At 48.1% G+C, this 20,915-nt stretch overlaps 1 protein-coding gene across 2 annotated transcripts in view; it reads right to left on the bottom strand.

The window, feature by feature from the left end:
• The window catches only part of LPIN2 (lipin 2), a 324,290-nt gene extending 304,215 nt beyond the window's left edge, over positions 1-20,075 (bottom strand). Inside the window, exon 1 of one of the 2 annotated variants that reach the window (XM_063923550.1) lies at positions 19,779-20,075. The gene's annotated coding sequence lies outside the window, so the exon portion shown is untranslated. The remainder of the gene's footprint in view (positions 1-19,778) is intronic. The other variant, XM_063923549.1, reaches the window with a different exon arrangement.
• Between the last annotated feature and the right edge of the window lie 840 nt (positions 20,076-20,915).

Here is a 20,915-nt window from a genome sequence, read left to right as displayed (position 1 = left end):
TTCCCACCAATATGAGCAGCCCCCCACCGCAAGTCCAGCTCACCCTTCCTACAGTCCACGGTCACCGGCGTTCACCTCCCCCCGCAGAATGTAGCGCGCCGCAGAGCCGTCCTCGCTCTCTGTCCGGCCACCGTGAAGCTGCAGCAGGTGATCGGGTGGAGGGGGGAGGAGCCGCGCCGCCGCAAGATGACTGGAAAGGCCTCCGTCCTCTATTACAGGGAGCTTCCTCTATTACAGGAAACTTAAAGACAACCAGCTTCAGCGGAGCGAGTCCCCAGGGACCCACACAGTTTAGAAAAGTGAGTCCCCTCCCACAGAACTGGGTAAAATACGCGCTATAGCGCGTATTTGCGAACACTAGACGTAATATGGCCCCTGAAGCAGTGTACATTGATTTAAGTGTGTTATCAATTTTTCTATCAGCCGGCTCCTTTAAGGCAGTAGATCCCGGTACAGGTAAAACCACCTTCTTTGAGAGTCTGGACACAGATGCGTCAAAAATCGGCGGGTTTTCCCATTTTTTCCTATCCTCCTCAGGGAAAGGAAACGCCACCAGTACCCTTTTAGGGACCTGGAATTTTTGCTCAGGGTTTTCCCATGCTTTCTCAAATATAGCATTCAATTTCTTTGACGCAGGGAAGGTTAGCGAGGCTTTTTTATTTTCAGTGAAAAAAGCCTCCTCAACCTGCTCAGGTGTGGTATCATTAATATTCAACACATCCCTGATAGCCTCTATCAACAACTGCACCCCCTTTGCAAAAGATGCAGACCCCCACAACACATCCCCATCCCCGTCTGTGGTGTCAGAATCGGTATCCGTGTCATCTTGTATGACATACACAAGTGCCCGCTTATGGGGGTATATAGCGCAGAAATCGGCCATACTGCCATAGAGCTCTGTAATACCTGGGTTGCAGATTCATTACTTGCAACCCTGTCAGAAATCTGAGAAATCCAAGATTTGATAGAGGAAAACCACTCAGGTTCCCTTGTTGGTATCTGTGCTAAACCAGTGCTATCCTGATTACATGGAATGGGATCATCCTGGGAGGACAAATCCTCTGCAGCATATGACACAGTGTCCCTGGACATAGCTAAAGGAGACCACCAAACACTCCCCCCCACACACACACACAGGTGAGGGCAGACAGGGTTTCCCAACCCCCCCCACCCCCCAAGAATGGCAAGAGAGACACAGAGATTGGAGCCAACCCACACACAGGCTTTTACCAAAGGTAGACCCCTTGTCAGCGCTGACTGTGCACCTTAATAGGACACACAGTCGTATTACAGCACCCCCCCTCCTTCTACAACCCCTTGGTACCGTGTACAGATAAAAGCTGGAGTTACTTTGGAGGGACCTGTTCTCCTTCTCAGCGCTGTGCAGGCAGGAAAATGGCGCTGAAACTCTGCTGGGTCCGCTCTGAGGAGAAGCTCCGTCCCCTAAATGGCGCTGTCTTCCCACTCTCCATGGATTATACTGGCCTGAGGAATTAGGGCACCCCCCACAGCGCCGCACCATGTACCGCTGTGCCTTCCCAGGAGCGCAGTCCCCTCCCCGCTGCAATCATCTTCAAACCGGCCCCCCACTTGCTAGGGGGGTCGGTGTCTCACTCGCCACTTCTTCAGCTCTGTAAGGGGATGGCGGCATGCTGCTGGGGCGAGCGATCCCGTGGTGGGGAGTGATCCGACCCCTCTGGTGCTCAGTGTCCAGTCAGCGGAGACAGTGGCTCAGACCCCACGGGGCAAACGCTGCTCCCCCTCTTAGTCCCTCGCTGCAGGGAGGCTGTTGCCAGCAGCCTCCCTGTAAAAACTCTAAAATTAAACTTTTCTAGAAAAGCTCTGTAGAGCTCCCCTAGCTGTGACCGGCTCCTCCGGGCACATTTTCTAAACTGAGTCTGGTAGGAGGGGCATAGAGGAAGGAGCCAGCCCACACTCTTAAACTCCTGGTGGACCCGTCTATACCCCATGGTACTAATGTGGACCCCAGCATCCTCTAGGACAGAGGTTCTCAAACTCGGTCCTCGGGGGCACACACAGTGCATGTTTTGCAGGTAACCCAGCAGGTGCACAGGTGTATTAATTACTCACTGACACATTTTAAAAGGTCCACAGGTGGAGCTAATTATTTCACTTGCGATTCTGTGAGGAGACCTGCAAAACATGCACTGTGTGTGCCTTCGAGGACAGAGTTTGAGAACCTCTGCTCTAGGACGTAAGAGAAAATAGGATTTTAGTACCTACCGGTAAATCCTTTTCTCCTAGTCCGTAGAGGATGCTGGGGACTCCAAAAGGACCATGGGGTATAGATGGATCCGCAGGAGCTTGGGCACACTACAAAGACTTAAACTGGGTGTGAACTGGCTCCTCCCTCTATGCCCCTCCTCCAGACCTCAGTTAGAAAACTGTGCCCAGGAGAGACTGACATTTTGAGGAAAGAATTTATAATTTAAACCCAGTAAGTGTTATACCAGTTCACACCAGCTCACACCACACCGCGTATGCAAGACATGGCCTTCAACAGAATACCAGCCCACGGTATGAAAAACATACAGCCATACGCTGAGAGAATATGTAACACAACCTGTTTGTCAACCCAACCAATAATAAGAAACCACATGCCATGGCATGAACAACGTCAGCGATAGCCTGACAGAGAAGAAACACCACAAAGTGCAACCAACCTCAATAATCTGCAGACACAGTACGCACTGGGACGGGCGCCCAGCATCCTCTACGGACTAAGAGAAAAGGATTTACCGGTAGGTACCAAAATCCTCTTTTCTCATACGTCCTAGAGGATGCTGGGGACTCCAAAAGGACCATGGGGTCTATACCAAAGCTCCAGAACGGGCGGGAGAGTGCGGATAACTCTGCAGCACCGAATGAGCAAACATGAGGTCCCCATGAGCCAGGGTATCAAACTTGTAGAGCATAGCAAAGGTGTTTGAAACCCCACCAAGTAACTGCTCGGCAAAGTTAACCCGACGAGACTCCTCGGGCCTCCGCCCAAGAAGAGCCCATCTTCCCAGTAGAATGGGTCTCCCCCGACTTCGGTAACGGCAATCCAGCCGTAGCACTAGCACACCGAATCGTATCACTGAGCCAGCGTGTTTACAGACTGCAGAGACGCAGGCGCCCCAAGCACGCTGGCAGCATACCGGACAAACAGAGCCTCTGTTTCCCCAAACTGTTGGAGACATAAATCTTCACATCCCTGACTACATCGAGAGACTTTGAATCAGTCACTGCTGAAATTTCACATACTCAGCCTCCCCCATTTATCACGTCTGTTTTCACATAAGGAGGAACAGGTAAGGATCAACCCCACTGATAATCTTGATAAACACCGAAAACCCTCTTCGGCAGAACTACTGTCCGAGTTCTCCCTTCTATCCACTTGGAAGATCAAACAGGGGCTCTTGTGAGACAAAGCCGCTACTTCCGATAACCGCCTTGCGGTCGCCCAGAAGGCACCAACATGACCACTCTCCAAGAGAGAAATTTTAACACAATCTTTAATAAAAGGTTCCAATCAGTGAGACACAAGAAACGCAACACCACGTCAAGATCCCACTGTGCCAATGGGGCACAAATGGAGGTTGGACGCGCAGTACTCCTTTCACGAAAGACTGAACTTCCAGAAAAGGTGGGCAATTGTTTTTTGTTTTTTTAAAGAAAATTTATAAGGCCAAAACTGCCCTGAAACAGAGCCTAACTTAAGGCCTGCATCCACGGAATGGAGAAAAACGACTCAGCTGAAAGTCCTCCGTAGGAACCTTCTTAGATTCACACCAAGACACATAGTTACACCAAATGCGGTGGCAAGGCTTCGCCATTATTTCTTTTCTAGCCTGAAGAAGTGTGGAACTGACCTCACTGGGAATACCCATTCGGACTAGGATATGTCATTCACCCGCCACGCCGTCAAACGCAGCCGCTGTAAGTCCTGCTACAAGCCCGGATCTTGCTGTAACAGTTCCTCCCGTAGAGGAAGAGGCCAGGGATCTTCTATGAATAATCTTGAAGAACTGGATACCAAGCCCTCCTTGGCTAGACCGGAACAATGAGGATCGCCGGAACCTCTGTTCTTCTTACGTTTATTCTCCTTCAGCAGAGTAAACGCGGAGGGGACACCTAGACCGACTGAAAACACCCAAGGTGTCACGAGGGCGTCCACTGTTATAGCTTGAGTGTCCCTTGACCTGGAACCATATTCCTGATGTCCCTCGTTGAGGCGAGACGCCAACATGACCAATTGAGGCACTCCTCAAAGACTTGCCACTTCTGTGAAACTTCTTGATGAAGACAGTATTTCTCCCGGATGGAGAGCGCGTCTGCAGAGGAAATCTATTTCTCCGTCGTTTACGTCCAGAACGAAGACTGCTAGTATAACGTCTTCCAGTCTTTCCACCCAGGGGAAACTATTTCAGCTTCTGCCATTGCCGCTTTGCTCTTAATTCCGCCCTAGTGGCTTACTTACGCCACTGCTGTCAAGTCGTCCGACGGAATTAACAGGGGCAGATCACGAAGATTATGTTCGTTGAAAATAGCTCTTAATTCAAAAAAGCTTATTGTAGACAAGCTTCGCAGCTTGACCTTTCCCTCTGGAAATACTTCCCATGCAAGGACTGCTCCCCAGCCTCGGAGATCAGCATATATGGACACCAGGATCTAATCCTAGATCCCGAACCGTCGTCCTCTAGGAGGTGAGAACTGAGCAGACACCACAGGAGCGATATCCTGGCCATTAGAATTATATTCCGGTGCATGTGCCGGTGAAAACCCGAACCACATTCCCAACAGGTCCCGTGAAAACCACTCTGGCATTTGACCTGTTCACCGAAAAGGCCTCTTAGGCCGCATGCAACGTCTTCATTAACGGAACATAGTGATGGATTGGCACAGCAAATCTGATCCGACTCAGGATCCTCAGACCTCTGTCCACAGGAAAACACCGAACCTCAGCCGTTCAGTATCTACCCTGATACCATCTCCGACATCTGCGCCATTGGGAACAACAGCCCTTCCCTGTGTCGAAGAACAGTCAGAGAGCAACAATGATTTGCACCACTTATTTCTTTACCTCGCCTCAATCAGGCGAACATCTCAGTACAGAATAACAATAGTTCTTACTTTTTTTATAACCGGGACAGGAGGACGAGGCCCTGAACCTGATGCACCTCTGGTATGGCGTCGCGTACTACCTCCCCTTTCAGAGGGGAATAGCAATATCCATTAGAAAATTTGTGAGGGGAAACATCTGTAACTCCAGAATGTTCCCCTTTGGATTCTATAAGTAACTCACCGGTCCTAGTCCATTCCCGGACTAACTGAAAATAGTAACTGAGTCCTCACCGGAGTGGTGTCCCGCCGTATAGACACTGCGACATGCGGTGAATGTGGTAGAAACAGAAACGACATCCTCTTCTGCGAACCTAACAAGGTTGCAGAACTCTTACCTTTTCACCTTCCACAGGCTGTATAGAAAAGGAAAAAAGAACTGTATCGAACCGATTAAAATGACTGGATACCACAAAGGAATGCGTCAACAACCGTCGTGAGGGAATCTAACTCCCAAAACTAGACTTACCAGCAGGATCCACCGAGATTAACTGAACTGAGGCATCCCCCCAAACAGCGGTATACCGTCCCAGGGAAAAACTCCAGTAACTCTCAGAATCAGCCTCAGCAATCCCCCGACCACACATCCTGCATTCGTACGACAGCCTGCCGCAATGTTATAGAGAAGAACCAACATAAGGAACCTCCCCTCTCTCATTAGGGTAAATCTATCTGATGTCTTACCGAATACAAACACTCCCTCATGTGCATGTAATGCAAATAAGCCCACAGCATAGAAATAAAATATCACTTATCTTTCCTTTATACGATCCTTTGAGACAGGGCCCCGTGTCGACCAGGAGTTAACTTTCACAGTATTCTATCCGTGGCAGGAAAAGAATAAACCTTCGGACTCCTTGTGAGGATCTGAGACCAACCCGTCAGGGCCGACCTAGAGCTTTATCAACAGAGCGACCAGCACATGAGAAAGAATACTTTTACTTCAGTCGACATTATAAATCATAATGTATTGTAATACACACGTATCATATATATATTGTTCGACAAAAAATATTATATTCAATTGAGCGGTTGCTCAATGGGCTCTGCTGTGGCCCCTGCTATAGCTAACATTTATATGTTTAGTGTCGAACAACATTTATTCTTCTCTGAGGAGTGTGTTTTTTCTAAGATTGTCTTATATACTCGTTATATAGACGATTTGTTTATGGTGTGGTCAGGCTCTAAGGATACCTTTTGCAGTTTAATGGAAAAGATCAATGATAGTGGAAGTCCAATTAAATTTACATTTCGTATCAATCAACAATGTATTGATTATTTGGATGTTGATATCAAACTAATTAATAATCAATTGGTGACATCTGTATTCCTGAAAGAAACAGACAGGAATACACTATTGCAATACAACAGCTGTCATCCATCAAAATTAAAAAATTCACTTCCATATTCACAAATGTTGAGAATTAGGAGAATTAATTCAAACACAGTTATAGCCATTAAACAAATTGATGCATTGATAGAGAAATTGGTTTCTAGGGGTTATGAGCGAGATTTACTCAACCATACTAAAGAACGAGTGTTATTGATTGAACGCAAGGAATTATTAAATAAGGTACAAATTAAATCAGTAAAGGAACGTGTACCGATTGTTACTCAATATAACACACAATCAGGGGAGATCAATGCTGCTATTAAAAAACATTGGCATGTAATTAAAACAGATCAGCAATTGCCATTCCAAAAATTAAATCCTATGCCGTGTTTCACACGAGGTAAAAATCTCAGGGACCTTTTGGTTCGTACAGATATTAGTAACCGGGAACCAACTGGTATTCAGCACTTTTTGTCTAAGAAAAAGTTGGGTTGCTTTAAATGTGGATGTACCACCTGTAGTTATTTAATTGCAGGCGATTCCTTTTTTCATCCACATACAGGAAAGAAGTTTTTAATCCGACATCATCTGACATGTAATACGTGTTATGTCGTATACCAAATTATCTGTCCCTGTGGATTAAGCTATATAGGCAAAACCCAGGGAAGATTCAAAGATCGGATGTCAATGCACAGATCAGCAATTAGAGCGGCATTGATTAGTGATAAACGATCGGATCAACCAGTCGCTCGGCACTTTGCTGAGCTGAAGCATAGTGTAGCCAGTATTAGATATCGGATGATAGATTGGGTAGACAAACCGGTAAGGGGAGGTGATCGCAATCGATTACTAATACAGAGGGAGGTTCAATGGATACACCGATTGGATGTGTTATCCCCACGGGGATTAAATGAATACTTGAGTTATAATTGTTTTTGAATGCTGGTCTTAACCATATAGGTTTGATCGCAGTTCAATGTGGACGAACTGATTGATAATCTGACTCATATGTATGATTATTTCTATAGAACCGCTGCATGTTTATTTGTAACCATGGTGATGGGTGCACTTTTTGATGATGTCATTAGCTGCAGCCGGAAAAGAGGAGGGGTCGTGAGGACTCCCGGCGTGGTAGACTGCACGGGTGATGGTGTATAAAGGTATGTAACTTATGTGTCTTTCTTTTATAAACCTGACGATAGTGCTTAGGCACTGAAACGTTGTTTAAAGCTACTGGCTTCCAGTGTTATTTCTTTATACAAGCTGAGTGCCGCACGGTGAGAGTTATATATATATATATATATATATATATATATATATATATATATATATATATATATATATATACACACACACACACACACACACACACACACACTTTTGCAAAAGAAAAGAAAAAAAGACCAGCACTCACGTTTTGATGATGAAAAGAAAAAAGGGGTTTGTTCCTTACAGAAGAAACATCTGGACATGATCCTAGTACTACAGCCCGACGGCCGTTTCAACTCTCCGTGGTTTTCGTCAGGGGCATATATACATATAAGTGCATTGTCCCGAACCGTAGGGTCCCTAGTGACAGTATTGTGTACTGTATGTGTATGACCATGTACTGACATGCCCCAGTTGTGGATCAGACAGGAAACCGTATGGTCGACAGAAACCCTAGTATTTGTCGACAAACCGGGAGTAGTAACCAGGCAAAATAACCATCTGGCGACCCCGAGAGGTCCGAGTGGAAAATACCTATATAATCTTTTTAACACTCTCCCACACCTACTACCATATCGGTGCTTGAGCTACAGGCCTAAGGAACCGTACCATACATATACAGACAAATATATATACAGACAAATATATATATATATATATATACACACACACACACACATATACACATACTCCGACATAAGGCAGATACAGCATGTTCAGTTACTCTCAGTAAAAAAACAGTTGGTGCCGACAGGATCACCCGCATACAACTGTGTCACCCAAATAGTGTTCCAGTTAGACAAGTAACCAACTACCGACTTGCTGACACTGCATCAACTGCATCGAGGATCAATAGGCGTCAGCGATGCCGACAGCGATCCCCTTTAGTGACAGAGTGCTGAATCATGTCGACATATGTCGACTAAAAAACTATAGTGGGCATTCTGACCAGGGAAACACAGGGTACATGCTATACTCCCATTTAACCAACCAAGTGTTATATTCTAAACACTGTGATCCCCCCCTCACGATTGTACAATGGCGGGGACATGGAGGAAAATGGCACTGAAAGTTGTGAGGGCGAAGCCCGCCCCTTCTTGGCGCGCTTCTGCCCGCAAAAAGTATACCTTCTTTTTTCCAGCGGGGGTCCCTATACAGTGTCTACACACTGTATATAAGGCCCACACCCTTAAAAAAAAGTGTTCATCATGCTGCCCAGGGCCCGCCCCCCCCTCCCCCCCTTGCGCCCTGCACCCTTGTGAGCCTTCGGAGCGGGAGTAAGTGGCGCGCAGCGCTGCTTCATGCTGGCGGGGGACGGGACACGGTCTACACCTATATATAGTGACCACACCCTGAACAAGTGTATATCATGCTGCCCAGGGCGCCCGCCCCCCCCCCCCCCCCTGCGCGGGAGTAACTGGCGCGTAGCATTGCTCTATGCTGGCGGGGGTATGTGACACGGTGCCCAGGCACCGAGAAAGCTTTTATTGACAGCATTGTGAAAAGATCAGTAACTTGCTGCCCAGAGCGCTCCCCCCCAGCGCCCTGCACCCTGTGAGTGCCGTAGTGTGGGAGCATGGAGCGCTTACCTCTGTTACCGAAGTCTTCTGCCGTCACTGAAGTCTTCTGTTCTTCACATACTCTCCCGGCTTCTTTCTTCTGGCTCTGTGAGGGGGGTGACGGCGCGGCTCCGGGAACAAGCAGCTAGGCGAACCAAGTGATCGAACCCTCTAGAGCTAATGGTGTCCAGTAGCCTAAGAAGCAGAGCCCTTGAACTAAGAAGAAGTAGGTCTGACTTCTCTCCCCTCACTCCCACGATGCAGGGAGCCTGTAGCCAGCAGGTCTCCCTGAAAATAAAAAACCTAACATAAAGGGGTAAATTTACTAAGGTGGGAGTTTTTTTTAGAACTGGTGATGTTGGCCATAGCAACCAATCAGATTCTACTTAACATTTGTCTAGCTGCTTCTAGAAGATAATAAATACAATCTGATTGGTTGCTATGGGCAACATCACCAGTTCTAAAAATCTCCCACCTTAGTAAATTTACCCCAAAGTCTTTTAGAGAAACTCAGTAGAGCTCACCTAGTGTGTGTCCATTCACTCCTGGGCACAAAGTCTAACTGAGGTCTGGAGGAGGGGCATAGAGGGAGGAGCCAGTTCACACCTAGTTTAAGTCTTTGTAGTGTGCCCAAGCTCCTGCGGATCCGTCTATACCCAATGGTCCTTTTGGAGTCCCCAGCATCCTCTAGGACGTAAGAGAAAAAGGGAGTGGCCACACAATAGTACCTCCAATTCAAATTACACCACACAGTAACACAATCTTATTCATATTACTCCACATAGTAGTGTCCCTTATACGTATTAAGCCACACAATGGTAGTGCCCAGTGGTATAACTACCATAGGTGCAGGGAATGCGGCCGCTACGGATGCCTGTATGGCCCGCCACTCCCCTGCTCCAAATCACGCTGCAATACAGTGTAGGTTGCAAGCCAGCACCACAGCAGCAGCCGCAAATGTCCATTTGGCTGCAATCTGCGTGTGCTGCCTGGTGCGTTGCATGAGGGAATGAAGCCTGCTGCTGCTGGGCACCGCATTGCAGATGGCTGCTGTGTGCATGTGCAGCCAGGTGCGGAGTGTGAGGGGAGGGGTGCTGGCTGTGGCTGCTGATGCTCTGTGGCTATGTGCGGTGCAATGCATGTGGGGGGGCCATTAAATTGCAATCGTATTGCAAACCTGGCAAATAGAGGTGAACGCCTTGCATACGCAGCCAGGCTATGTGCACTGTTGCCATGTTTACTTCTGCAGCGGCCGCCACTGCTGATCACATGGCCACCCCTAAAACGTTCCAGACGCACCTGCGCTGGCCAGACCACTCCCTCATAACGTCGCGTTGCCTCCCCCCAATGGACACCCCTGTCAATCACAGAAGGATTCGATCACACTGTGAAAGAGTGTATACGCGGTGTGCGGCCACAGCGCATGCGCAGACATCTGAAAACTGCCTGTTTGCGATTTTCGGATATCTGTCTCTGATACTAAATTAGGCCCATTGTCAATGTTGCTGGAAGGAGTTAGATGTTTGACAAAAACAACAAAGCTAGTTACATTACTGGAAAGTACTAGTAAAAAGCTAAACACACAATGTAAAATAGATTTCTTCTGTATATATAAATTCATCCTATGTTTCACCCCAAAAAAAATTAAAAAAAAAGTGTGTGTGTGTGTGTGTGTGTGTGTGTGTGTGTGTACGCACGCAAAGCATGAAAACAAACATGAAATAAAAAATAAGAATTTACTTACCGATAATTCTATTTCTCATAGTCCGTAGTGGATGCTGGGACTCCGTCAGGACCATGGGGAATAGCGGGCTCCGCAGGAGACAGGGCACATCTAAATAAAGCTTTTAGGATCACATGGTGCGTACTGGCTCCTCCCCCTATGACCCTCCTCCAAGCCTCAGTTAGGTACTGTGCCCGGACGAGCGTACACAATAAGGAAGGATCTTGAATCCCGGGTAAGACTCATACCAGCCACACCAATCACACCGTACAACTTGTGATCTGAACCCAGTTAACAGTATGATAACAACAAATGAAGTAGCCTCTGAAAAGATGGCTCACAACAATAGTAATAACCCGATTTTTGTAACAATAACTATGTACAAACATTGCAGACAATCCGCACTTGGGATGGGCGCCCAGCATCCACTACGGACTATGAGAAATAGAATTATCGGTAAGTAAATTCTTATTTTCTCTAACGTCCTAGTGGATGCTGGGACTCCGTCAGGACCATGGGGATTATACCAAAGCTCCCAAACGGGCGGGAGAGTGCGGATGACTCTGCAGCACCGAATGAGAGAACTCCAGGTCCTCCTTAGCCAGAGTATCAAATTTGTAAAATTTTACAAACGTGTTCTCCCCTGACCACGTAGCTGCTCGGCAAAGTTGTAATGCCGAGACCCCTCGGGCACCCGCCCAAGATGAGCCCACTTTCCTTGTGGAGTGGGCCTTTACAGATTTAGGCTGTGGCAGGCCTGCCACAGAATGTGCAAATTGGATTGTGCTACAGATCCAACGTGCAATCGTCTGTTTAGACGCAGGAGCACCCATCTTGTTGGGTGCATACAATATAAACAACGAGTCAGATTTTCTGACTTCAGCTGTCCTTGAAATATATATTTTTAATGCTCTGACAACGTCCAGTAACTTGGAGTCCTCCAAGTCGCTAGTAGCCGCAGGCACCACAATAGGCTGGTTCAAGTGAAAAGCCGAAACCACCTTAGGGAGAAAATGAGGACGTGTCCGCAGTTCTGCCCTGTCCGAATGGAAAATCAGATATGGGCTTTTGTACGATAAAGCCGCCAACTCTGAAACTCTCCTGGCTGAAGCCAGGGCCAATAACATGGTTACCTTCCATGTAAGGTATTTTAAATCTACCGATTTTAGAGGCTCAAACCAATGAGATTTGAGAAAATTCAAAACTACGTTCAAATCCCACGGTGCCACTGGAGGCACCATTGGGGGTTGTATATGTAGTACACCTTTGACAAAAGTTTGTACTTCAGGAACTGACGCCAATTCCTTCTGGAAGAAGATTGAGAAGGCCGAAATTTGAACTTTAATGGACCCCAATTTTAGGCCCATAGACAATCCTGCTTGCAGGAAATGTAAGAATCAACCCAATTGAAATTCTTCCGTTGGGGCCTTTTTGGCCTCACACCACGCAACATATTTTCGCCAAATGCGGTGATAATGTTGTACAGTCACTTCCTTCCTAGCCTTCATCAAGGTAGGAATAACTTCCTCTGGAATGCCCTTTTCTTTTAGAATCCGGCGTTCAACCGCCATGCCGTCAAACGCAGACGCGGTAAGTCTTGGAACATACAAGGTCCCTGCTGAAGCAGATCCCTTCTTAGAGGTAGAGGCCACGGATCCTCCGTGAGCATCTCTTGAAGTTCCGGATACCAAGTTCTTCTTGGCCAGTCCGGAGCCACTAGTATTGTTCTTACTCCCCTTTTCCGTATAATTCTCAGTACCTTTGGTATGAGAGGCAGAGGAGGGAACACATACACTGACTGGTACACCCACGGTGTTACCAGAGCGTCCACAGCTATTGCCTGAGGGTCTCTTGACCTGGCGCAATATCTGTCCAATTTTTTGTTGAGGCGAGACGCCATCATGTCCACCTTTGGTTTTTCCCAACGGTTCACAATCATGTGGAAGACTTCTGGATGGAGTCCCCACTCTCCCGGGTGAAGGTCGTGTCTGCTGAGGAAATCTGCTTCCCAGTTGTCCACTCCCGGGATGAACACTGCTGACAGTGCTATGACATGATTTTCCGCCCAGCGCAGAATCCTTGCCGCTTCTGTCATTGCTCTTCTGCTTCTCGTGCCGCCTTGTCGGTTTACGTGGGCGACTGCCGTGATGTTGTCCGACTGGATCAACACCGGCTGACCCTGAAGCAGCGGTTTTGCCAGGCTTAGAGCATTGTAGATCGCTCTTAGCTCCAGTATATTTATGTGAAGGGACGTCTCCAGGTTTGACCACACGCCCTGGAAGTTCCTTCCCTGTGTGACTGCTCCCCAGCCTCGTAGGCTGGCATCCGTAGTCACCAGGACCCAGTCCTGTATGCCGAATCTGCGGCCCTCTAACAGATGGGCACTCTGCAACCACCACAGGAGAGACAACCTTGTTCTTGGTGACAGTGTTATCCGCTGATGCATGTGCAGATGCGATCCGGACCATTTGTCCAGCAGATCCCACTGAAATGTTCGTGCATGGAATCTGCCAAATGGAATCGCTTCGTAAGAAGCCACCATCTTTCCCAGGACTCTTGTGCATTGATGTACTGACACAGTTCCTGGTTTTAGGAGGTTCCTGACAAGTTCGGATAACTCCCTTGCTTTCTCCTCCGGGAGAAACACCTTTTTCTGAACCGTGTCCAGAATCATTCCCAGGAACAGCAGACGTGTTGTCGGGGTCAATTGAGATTTTGGAAGATTCAGAATCCACCCGTGTTGCTGAAGCACTACCTGGGTTAGTGCTACACCGACTTCCAGCTGTTCTCTGGACTTTGCCCTTATCAGGAGATCGTCCAAGTAAGGGATAATTAATACGCCTTTTCTTCGTAGAAGAACCATCATTTCGGTCATTACCTTGGTAAAGACCCGAGGAGCCGTGGACAAACCAAACGGCAGCGTTTGAAACTGATAATGACAGTCTTGTATCACGAACCTGAGATACCCTTGGTGTGAGGGGTAAATTGGGACATGCAGATAAGCATCTTTTATGTCCAGGGACACCATGAAGTCCCCTTCCTCCAGATTCGCTATCACTGCTCTGAGTGACTCCATCTTGAACTTGAATTTCTGTATGTACAGGTTCAAGGATTTCAGGTTTAGAATAGGTCTTACCGAACCGTCTGGCTTCGGTACCACAAATAGTGTGGAATAATACCCCTTTCCCTGTTGTAGGAGGGGTACCTTGACTATCACCTGCTGAGAATACAGCTTGTGAATGGCTTCCAATACCGACGTCCTTTCTGAGGGAGACGTTGGTAAAGCAGACTTTAGGAACCGGCGAGGGGGGAGACCTTTCGAACTCCAACATGTAACCCTGAGATATTATCTGCAGGATCCACGGGTCCACTTGTGAGCGAGCCCACTGATTGCTGAAAATCTTGAGTCGACCCCCCACCGCTCCTGAGTCCGCTTGTAAAGCCCCAGCGTCATGCTGATGGCTTTGTAGAACCCGGGGCGGGCTTCTGGTCCTGGGCAGGGGCTGCTTGCTGCCCTCTCTTACCCTTTCCTCTGCTTCGCGGCAGATAAGACTGTCCTTTTGGTCGCTTGTTTTTATAGGAGCGAAAGGACTGCAGCTGAAAAGACGGTGTCTTTTTCTGTTGGGAGGGGGTCTGAGGTAAAAAAGTGGATTTGCCGGCAGTTGCCGTGGCCACCAGGTCCGAAAGACCGACCCCAAATAATTCCTCTCCTTTATATGGCAATACTTCCATATGCCTTTTGGAATCCGCATCACCTGACCACTGTCGCGTCCATAAACTTCTTCTGGCAGATATGGACATCGCGCTTACCCTTGATGCTAGAGTACAAATATCCCTCTGAGCATCTCGCATATAAAGAAACGCATCCTTTAATTGCTCGAGTCAATAAAATACTGTCCCTATCCAGGGTATCAATATTTTCAGTCAGGGAATCCAACCACACTACCCCAGCACTGCACATCCAGGCTGAGGCTATTGCCGGTCGCAGTATAACACCAGTATGTGTGTATATACTCTTCAGTGTAGTTTCCAGCCTCCTATCTGCTGGATCCTTGAGGGCGGCCGTATCAGGAGACGGCAACGCCACTTGCTTTGATAAACGTGTGAGCGCCTTATCCACCCTAGGGGGTGTTTCCCAGCGCGCCCTAACCTCTGGTGGGAAAGGGTATAATGCCAATAACTTCTTGGAAATTAGCAGTTTTCTATCTGGGTTAACCCACGCTTCATCACACACGTCATTCAATTCCTCTGATTCTGGAAAAGCTACAGGTAGTTTTTTCACCCCCCACATAATACCCCTTTTTGAGGTACCAGCAGTATCAGAGATCTGCAAAGCCTCCTTCATTGCCGTGATCATATAACGTGTGGCCCTATTGGAAAATACGTTTGTTTCTTCACCGTCGACACTAGATTCATCTGTGTCGGTACCCGTGTCGACTGACTGAGGTAAGGGACGTTTTACAGCCCCTGACGGTGTCTGAGACGCCTGAGCCGGTACTAACTGGTTTTCCGGCCGTCTCATTTCGTCAACTGACTTTTGTAATGTGCTAACATGATCACGTAATTCCATAACTAAAGCCATCCATTCCGGTGTCGACTCCCTAGGGGGTGACATCACCATTACCGGCAATTGCTCTGCCTCCACACCAACATCGTCCTCATACATGTCGACACACACGTACCGACACACAGCAGCCACACAGGGAATGCTCTAATCGAAGACAGGACCCTCTTAGCCCTTTGGGGAGACAGAGGGAGAGTTTGCCAGCACACACCAAAAGCGCTATAAATGTATATAAACAACCCTAGAAGGTGTTGTTTTTGATATAGGCGCTTTTAATATATCAATATCGCCAAATTATGCCCCCCTTCTCTTTGTTACCCTGTTTCTGTAGTGCAGTGCAGGGGAGAATCCTGGGAGCCTTCCTCACCAGCGGAGCTGAGCAGGAAAATGGCGCTGAGTGCTGAGGAGAATAAGCTCCGCCCCTTTTTCGGCTGGCTTTTCTCCCGGGTTTTAAGAAAACTGGCCTGGGTTAAATACATACATATAGCCTTAATGGCTATATGTGATGTATTTTTCGCCACTAAAGGTATTTAATATTGCTGCCCAGGGCGCCCCCAGCAGCGCCCTGCACCCTCCGTGACTGAATCAGTGAGACGTGTAGCAACAATGGCGCACAGCTGCAGTGCTGTGCGCTACCTTCATGAAGACTGAGGAGTCTTCTGCCGCCTGCTTTCCGGACCTCCGATCTTCAGCGTCTGTAAGGGGGGTCGGCGGCGCGGCTCCGGGACGAACCCCAGGATGACCTGTGTTCCGACTCCCTCTGGAGCTAAGTGTCCAGTAGCCTAAGACTCCAATCCATCCTGCACGCAGGTGAGTTGGAAATCTCTCCCCTAAGTCCCTCGATGCAGTGATCCTGTTGCCAGCAGGATTCACTGAGATTTAAACCTAAAAAAAACTTTGTCTAAGCAGCTCTTTAGGAGAGCCACCTAGATTGCACCCTTCTCGGACGGGCACAAAAACCTAACTGAGGCTTGGAGGAGGGTCATAGGGGGAGGAGCCAGTACGCACCATGTGATCCTAAAAGCTTTATTTAGATGTGCCCTGTCTCCTGCGGAGCCCGCTATTCCCCATGGTCCTGACGGAGTCCCAGCATCCACTAGGACGTTAGAGAAACATATCTATTGGTTTTTAAATTAACTCAATGGAATCCTCTGACAGTTGTATATCTTTCCTGACCATCCTGCCAGCTGTTGGCCTACCATCTATACCAGGGCTGGCCAAACCAGTCCTCGAGATCTACCAACAGTTCACATTTTCCAGACCACCTAGCTGGTGCACAGGTGTAGTCATTACTAATTAAGATGTGCTGCATTCATTCCTAACTGACAATTCTACAGATCTCCAGGAGCCCTGGAAAACAGGAACTGTTGGTAGATCTTGAGGACCGGTTTGGCCAACCCTGATCTATACCATCTAGTGGGACAGGGATTTGTAGGCTTAAGCGCTGAGATGTCCTTCATGCAACCAAAAATGTATTTGTGTCTTTTTATCTCATTGCCAAATTACTGTCAAATAGAAGTATGCTTATGCAATTCACACCTCTGCTTTCCATAAACAGTCCAATGCATTGTGTACTACATTCAAGGCTGCATCATAACTAACTAGATGGCATCTTGCCATCAGTCTGAAGCCTACATAAAACATATACAAGACAAAACACAGATATATACAGACATAAAACTCTGAGGTTTCCGCAGGTTAAGCTTAAAGTTCTGTACAAGCAAATGGATTTAATCACCCTTCGTATAATACAACACATTCTAGTACCATGGCCCTCATTCCGAGTTGTTCGCTCGCAAGCTGCTTTTAGCAGCTTTGCACACGCTAAGCCGCCGCCTACTGGGAGTGAATCTTAGCATAGTAAAATTGCGAACGAAAGATTAGCAGAATTGCGAATAGACACTTCTTAGGGGCCCTACACACTCGGCGATGCGCCGCCGAGGTGCCCGACGGCCGATACGGCCGACGAGCAACCCGGCGGCGGGGGGGCAGTGACGGGGGGAGTGAAGTTTCTTCACTCCCCCCGTCACCCGGCTGCATTGAAGTGCAGGCAAATATGGACGAGATCGTCCATATTGGCCTGCATGCACAGCCGACGGGAGATCAGCGATGAACGAGCGCGGGGCCGCGCATCGTTCATCGCTGGAGTCTCCACACTGAAAGATATGAACGAGTTCTCGTTCATTTATGAACGAAATCGTTCATATCTTTCAGAATATCGGCATGTGTGTAGGGCCTATTAGCAGTTTCTGAGTAGCTCCACACTTACTCGGCAACTGCGATCAGTTCAGTCAGTTTCGTTCCTGGTTTGACGTCACAAACACTCCCAGCGTTCGCCCAGACACTCCCCCGTTTCTCCAGGCACTCCCGCGTTTCTCCAGACACTCCCACGTTTTTCCCAGAAACGGCAGCGTTTTTTCACACACACCCATAAAACAGCCAGTTTCCGCCCAGAAACACCCACTTCCTGTCAATCACATTACGATCACCAGAACGAAGAAAAAAACCTCGTAATGCCGTGAGTAAAATACCTTACTGCATAGCAAATTTACTTGGCTCAGTCGCAGTGCGAACATTGCGCATGCGCAATTAGCGGAAAATCGCTGCGATGCGAAGAAAATTACCGAGCGAACAACTCGGAATGACCACCCATGTCCTTAAGAGACACATGATATAGCTCAAACTGCGTATTAGGAGAAACTCCCATGTGACACTCGGCCTCATTCATGTTTGCGCAAATTACCTACTATGGGCAGACTACGCATGTGTTACAATTGCATTGCGCTTGCACGAAGGTGTCACTGCTGCGATCCCGATCGCAATGAGGAAGTCATGGGAGAGGGATTGACAGGAAGTGAACGTTTGAAGTGTGAACGGAGAGTGGTTGCAAACACAGGCGTGTGGCATGTATATGCCGCTGGCTGCAAGCTCCTATGTACAAAGACATGGCATCTGTGTCACTTCTGCAGCAGCCAGTCTACGTAGCCACAGGCCAACCATTAGACCTGATGTGTCTCATCTTTGCGTATACGCTGCGAATCTGTACACAACTGCGAATGAGTTGCGATGGCTCCAGTGGGCATCTATTTTCATTCCTGGGCTGAAACTTCACTTGGTAACATCAGCAGCTGCGAAGCCGAGAAAATCGCACATGCTTTAACATGATTAGGCCCACTATGTGTAAAACCAGCACTTGGGAAACCTGTAGGACTCACAGCACAACAGTCACATACTGTAGTAAGAACAAACACATAAAAATCTGCTTGTTTATTGAATCTGTTTTATACTAGACAATACAGTACACAGTCACACACAGCATTGTTCAATCTACTCATAGCTGTCAGGAAAGTTAAAACATTATCCATGAAAAAACTATTTGCTACTGTACAACCAGTACAACTAGCTCAGACATTTGGCAGTCACTACATTAAACAATCATTTACATTAGTCACATGCACAGACTGCTAGCAAACAATGACTAACGCAACAACTGCAATTGGGAAGTATAATAACGGACTAAAGATCCATCATTGTGTAACAAAACAACAGGCCAAAGTGCCGGATTTCCAATCCAAAGTCACCACTACCCAGTTTCCAAACTGCAACTTGGTGGAGGTGCTGTTGGTGTAGTACGGGTGTGGGGTGCAGCCTGTAATCCTCCTGAGAGCAGGAGGAGACATTGCTCTGGGCAAACTAAGCTGCTTTGTTGCCAACAATCTCCTCTCATTCCCATGGACAACTTTGCTCATGTATAAATGTCATGTACCGTGCACATCCCCCTCAACATACTAACTAAGCCTTGGAGAGTGATAAAGTGGAGAGATAAAGTATCGACCAATCAGCTCCTACCTGTCATTTTTTCAAACAGACTGTAACATGAAAGTTAGGAGCTGGTTGGCTGGTTTTATCTCTTTCCAAGGCTTAGTACATATGCCCTATGTAGTTTTATTATCTATAATAAATGATCCATTCCAAGAAATACACACTCACAGAGGCGCTGGCAGGGAGAGGAGGCTGCGAGCTGTACAGCCAGTGCTCACACTGGGGACGGCTCCCAGCCCAGGGATGAGGGAGTTACAGCCACTGCTATGTGTGATATACAGACTATAGGGGACTACTGACCTGCACACAAACATGACGCTATGTACACACAGGGGGCGTCACATGACGCACACACCGGCACCGCACACTCACACACAGCGGACACAGCAGCATATAACACGCACAGGACACGCTGGCCAGGCAGCGGCACCGGTGGCCTCTCACCTCCTCAGGCGCTGATGATGTAGAGAACGCCGGCGGAGGCGGCTGCAGTCACGGTGAATGAATGAAGGGCAGCTGGGACCGGATCCTGGGTGTCTGGCTCCTTCCCTCAGAGCAGCTCCCGGCGGTGCGGTGTCTCTGATACGGGAGCCGAGCGGCTTTTCCAAGCAGCAGCGGCAGGGTGGAGGAGGCGGGCCGCCTGGTGATGTCACGGCCGCCGTGCTGTGCTGGATGTGAGCCGCGGCCCGCCTCCTCCCCCTCTCCTGCAGTAGCAGCAGCTGCAGCAGCAGCGTGGCGGCCGCACAGGACAGCAGGTGCCGCCGCTCTAGCAGCTCTGCTGGGATACCACGTACGGGGCAGATGAGTTACTACATAGCTGTTGTGCAGGGCGAGAGTGTGCGCTACTGTATCAGCTGTGTAGGTGGCAGACCTGTGCCCATAGGTGTTGGCACCCTCTGTCGTCTGTCCTGGAGAGCCTGGCGGTGTCGATGCCCAAGGTTTTGCAACATTTAGCAGACATTATCATAGAAACGTAGAATTTGATGACAGATAAGAACGGCTTAGTCCATCTAGTCCGCCCCCCCCCCCCCCCCTTTTTTTTTTAACCATATATGTATGTCTTAAACCTTATTTGATTATTCTTTCTTTGTAAGGATATCCTTCTGTCTATCCCATGCATGTTTAAATTGCTCTACTGTCTTATCCTCTACCACCTCTGGGCTTTATGGTCATTAGGTCGGCCACTATTTGTCCACATCGTTATTAGGTTGACATGGTAAAAAGTCGACATGCGTCTCACAATTTATTTTTTTCGTACTTTACGATCCACGTGGACTATAATCGGGAACGGTAACCTATGCCGAGAGCAGCGAGGGGACACAGTGCACTAATTGAGATTCCCTGTCACTTTACAAAGAAAACGACACGAAAAAAAAAAAACCTCATGTTGACCTAACGATCATGTTGACCTAGTCACCCTGTCGACCTAATGCATGTCAACCAAGAGTGGTCGACCTAATGACCCATACCCCACCTCTGATGGGAAGCTCTTTCACTTCACTTTCTGTGAAGTAATTGTTCCTCCAATTTCCCCTGAACCTCCCCCCCCCCCACCCCCCTCCAGTCTCAGTGCATGTCCTC

Source organism: Pseudophryne corroboree, chromosome 5, assembly GCF_028390025.1.
Source record: "Pseudophryne corroboree isolate aPseCor3 chromosome 5, aPseCor3.hap2, whole genome shotgun sequence".
NCBI classification, from domain to species: domain Eukaryota; kingdom Metazoa; phylum Chordata; class Amphibia; order Anura; family Myobatrachidae; genus Pseudophryne; species Pseudophryne corroboree.
The sequence above is the reverse complement of the archived record's forward strand: the minus strand, read 5'-3'. Positions and strand labels throughout refer to the sequence as shown.